General features: G+C 35.1%; 1 non-coding gene and 1 pseudogene across 1 annotated transcript; both read right to left on the reverse strand.

Moving 5' to 3' along the window:
* Positions 1-3,520: 3,520 nt before the first annotated feature.
* Positions 3,521-3,638, reverse strand: LOC114913357 (5S ribosomal RNA; annotated as a pseudogene).
* Positions 3,639-3,885: 247 nt separating this feature from the next.
* On the reverse strand, positions 3,886-4,004 carry LOC114913356 (5S ribosomal RNA). The gene has a single exon (XR_003799382.1). It is a non-coding gene; the product is annotated as a 5S ribosomal RNA (ribosomal RNA).
* Positions 4,005-4,741: the final 737 nt, after the last annotated feature.

The following is a 4,741-nucleotide window of genomic DNA, read 5'->3' on the forward strand; positions in this document are numbered from 1 at the left end:
TCTTGAGGGGTTGGTGAACTTGAAATGAAAGCTTCTTTTGCTTAAAGAGGGCTTTCTGCTTAGGGCTGAAATGATACTTCTTTTGCTTGAAAAGGACTTTTTACTTAGGGCTGAAATGAATGCTTCAATCTCTTCTCTTTTTCCCTCCTTTAAGTGCCTTTATATCTTCAATAGATGGTGGAGAGAAATTTGGGTAGGATTAGAGCCATTGGAGTGCATTAAATGAGTATTAAATACTATCAAACTGAGCTAAAAAATTAGCCATTACGGAGATTTTCCATCACAGCGGTCGACTCATAGGGTCGTCCCCTGCACAGGGGTCGACCCCTGGGGTCGATCTCTGTGGTGCAGAATAGAAAGTGACTGTTCTGTATCTTTGACTTGCATAGACAACAGAGGTCAACCTAGGGTCATCCCCTTTGGGTGTGCCAGCCAAAAATAGCATGTCGTTCAGCCCCTTTTGATAGGGATCGACCCTAGGGGTCAACCCTTTTCTTTAAACTTGATTTTCTCTCAAAATATACATCTAAAAAATATAAAATTATCTTCAATAGATCACAAATCTTCTGTTCTTGCTCTTGAAGCTTTCAAATCAAAACTTGATAAAATTATGATTTTGCCCCTAAAATACAATAAATCTTTTTTCAAGCCAAAATCATTAGTAACTCCCTCAAATATTTTATAATCATCAAAATTAATTCATGGAGCAACAATACAGCAAAAAATTAGAGAAGAAAAGATCTTCCCAATGAGAAAAAGAGAAGAAAGAAGAAAGGTCATTTTTTCTTGCGCGCAGCCTTGAAGAAGGAGTTCTTCTTCCATATTTTTTTTTAATTTTTTTTAAAATGAAAATTAGATTAGATCTAATTTTTTATATAAAAATTTAGAGAAAAAATACTAAAAAAATTTGATTGAGCATTTGGGGCTTTCTGGAGTTCAAGATCAAGGAAGAAAATGGGTCTTCTTTCTTGCACGCAGCCTTGAAGAAGGAGTTATACTTTCAGATTTTTTTTCTAATTTTTTCTAAATAAAAATCAAATTAGATCTTAGTTTTTACATGAGGATTTAGAGGATTAATATCAAAAAAATTTGGTTGAGTGTTTGAGGCTTCCTAGATTTCTAGATGAAGAAGAAAAAGAGAAAAGAAGAGAGAAGAATAGTTTTTCTCTCAGAGAAGAAAAGTTCTTCTTAAGGGCATGCAAGGAAGAGAGAAAGGTTCTCTCTTATGCATGATAAATTGAGAAGAAAGCGTTCTTCTCTTGATCTCTATTGTAGAGATCAAATGCATGGATCCAGAAAGAAAAGGAGAGAGTCTCCTTATTTTTCATCTTCATCATGTTCCTCTTAGATCAGCCAAAGGATGGTGTCTTCACGAGCTAGCACTTTCAGGGAGATCGATCAGCATAAGGACTTCGTGTGGATACCCGTAGAGGTCGGACACGTGTACGGTTGCCAAGCATCATGAAGAACCATTTACTATAAATTTTAGATATGGTGATCTACTATCTGCACTGAGATATGGGGTTTTGATCTCAATTAATATTTAGATATGATCTAAATATAAATTAGATATATATTCTATACTTGTTGAATTCTAGATTTCAGATGTGCATACATACATATTAGTTTATGTCATAGATCTTATATGATGATTTAGATTTGATCTATGTATGTATTGTAGATTAAATTATTTAATCTATATATATTTCACTACAAAATTTTAAAAATACATGCACATCACCCACCATGCTTTCCTTCACATTATTACTGTAATGATAATAGACACCTATGGTGAAGACATTCTTCACCTTTCTTCTCCTAGGAGATACTAAAGAAGGATTCCAGGAGAGTTAGTAGGATCAAATCTTGGATTAACTCAGCATCTGTGATAATGACTTAATCACATGATCAAGTTAATTAGGATACATTTGACAGTCATACTGTCATCCCATCATATTGCATATGTGGTTTTATCTTATTTAGAGTATCATCTCTGAACAAATTGAAATCAGGAGAATAGGAAACTATCACCTATATGAGAACTATTCTCAGATTTCTCAACCAGTTCATGAAGTTCGATCCATTTTAGAACATCAAAACTATCATACAGTGATAGTGAAGATGCAGATAAATATATAAGAATATAAAAGGACTACTCATGATGACATTCACAATTTAGACAAGATTTTTATCTAAATGTGTCTCCTACTAATTTAACGAATTTCATAGCTCTCAAATATGAAAATGAGAAAATATATCTCTAGTTCTTTAGCAGGGTTGAGATCCCAATTCCTCATAAAAAGCCTTGTGGATAGCACAACAAGCTCCTATGAGTTCAAAGGTAGGTAACTTTTTACCAATTACATCTCATGTAACTTTCAATATAATTTTTGCCTCTAAAATACTTATAGCCTTGTGGATAGCACAACAAACTATAGTATATTAGTTAAGTCATACCCTTCAATCCTATATAGTCATATCTGAATAATACTATTCTTGTAGATAGCACAACAAGGCAGCACTACCAAAATATGCCATAAGTATCACTAAGTCAACATCATATCAATCTCTATAGCAAGTCTTGTGGATAGCACAATAAACTTACTACAGTTTTTGACATACTCTATTGACTTAGTATGAGCTAAGTATCATTAGCTTCATTATGCACCAAGACAGTATCAAATCAGTCCCCACAGTAAGCTTTGTGGATAGCACAACAAGCCTACTATAGTTCTTGACATAATACTGGCTTAGCATGAAGGAATGCATGGGTAGTGTTCTTAACACTTCACCATTATGACTTAATATAATTTAAATGAGGGACTTAGGTCTCATGTACATCCAAAACATATTTATAAAAAAATACATCATATACAATTTTAATTCTAACTACCAGTATGTAAGAGCATATATAGAAAATCTAATGGTTATGGACTTTTAAAAGATCATCCGAGCCATAGGATGATTTATGGGTCTAACCATAGGTGCATCCTAGATTGAACCATCTCATGGTCAATCTTAATGTCCCTTTGCTTTACAAATATCTGGTAGTCCAGTTTTTATCTTCATGAAGACTACCATAAATGCTTGATCTTTATCTGAAAATAGAAAAAAATAATTTCTATTTATTCTCAAATAATTTTTTTTCTATAATTTTACATCAATATATAAAAATTTCAATCAATAGTTAGAACATACAAAAGAAAGATTCAGCTGATTATACAATGCATCAGGGGCACTCAGCCCCTATTGCAATTTTTGCAGATATATTTATATAATTAGCAAATATGGAAGCATTCATGCATACATCCATCACATGGATGTACCATAGTATATAACCACTCAACATGCAATTTATAACAATTATAAAATATGATAATTAACTTCTCATGTTATCTTAATTATGATATCATTCATAATCATGTCAATGGACATATTTAAATATATGGGTATTGGATCCATCAAGGATTTCTGATTCGGGTTCAACACTTAACCCAATTAAAATAGGCATAGATTAAAAAAGATGCAACATGAGGACTTCCCAGGGGTCACCCATCCTAGTACTACTCTCGTCCAAACACACTTGACTGTGAAGTTATGATGGGATCCAGAACATTAGTGCTGGTATGATCGCACCTATCACAATCTCTTCGAAATTCGTTGATATAACGTTGCGGCGGTTGCACACCATCTGTAACCCTCCCACTGTCCTGGCCTGTAGGTTATCGGACCCTTCAAGTGGATCCCGCGAGCCCACACGGCACTGTCGGTCTACAGACTCAGTTTTTTTTTAGAGAAAATGTTACCTACGGTAGAAGAAAGAGATCTCCATAAAAATTATGAAAAAAAATCTTAAAATAAAAATAAAAAGGATGAAGATTAAAAGGGGTGCAACATAAGAACTTTCCAAGAGGTCATCCATCCTAGTACTACTCTCGCCCAAGCATGCTTGACTGTGAAGTTCTGATGGGATCCGGTGCATTAGTGCTGGTATGATCGCACCCATCATGATCTCTTCAAAATTTATTGATATAACGTAGCAGCCGTTGCATACCATCTGTAACCCTCCCACCGTCCTGGCCTGCAGGGTACCGGACCCCTCAAGTGGACCCGTGAGCCTGCGTAGCACTGTCGGACTCCAGACTCAGTTTTTTTTTGAAAGAAAACATTACCCATGGCAAATGAAGGAGATCTCCATAAAAATTATGGAAAAAAGTCTTGGAATAAATATAAAAAGGATGAATATTAGAAGGGATGCAACATGAGGACTTCTTAGGGGGTCACCCTGTTGGGAATAGTGTCCCAAAGCCAATCGTCAGTCTGTTGACGGTTGTGCTCTTTCTTGTATTAGTATATGAATTATAAATTAATAAAAATTATTTTGGTATTTTTCATCATAAATTATTTCATCTTCTAATGAACTCCTGTGTTGTGGTGAAGTCCTTAGGACTATTTAGACTTGACAAAGGAGGATTTATCGTTTAGTCCTTAAACCTGCTCGCGACCAAATGATACGTTGTTACCAAGGACAACAATGTTTATCAAGCATAGGTCATTGTCTGTCATATGAGTTGGTTGTCCTCTTAACTAAGGAGTGTGGAGATACTGGTATGGCATACAGGTGAGATATAAGGGTACATCTGCACTGAACGTGACTGACTCCGGAGCTTTTCTCTACTGTCAAGATTTGCTCCGATGGGATATGGGTATAACTATCCCTCCGACCTGAGACTACCATAGT

The sequence above is a fragment of the Elaeis guineensis genome, chromosome 1 (assembly GCF_000442705.2).
Source record: "Elaeis guineensis isolate ETL-2024a chromosome 1, EG11, whole genome shotgun sequence".
NCBI lineage: Eukaryota > Viridiplantae > Streptophyta > Magnoliopsida > Arecales > Arecaceae > Elaeis > Elaeis guineensis.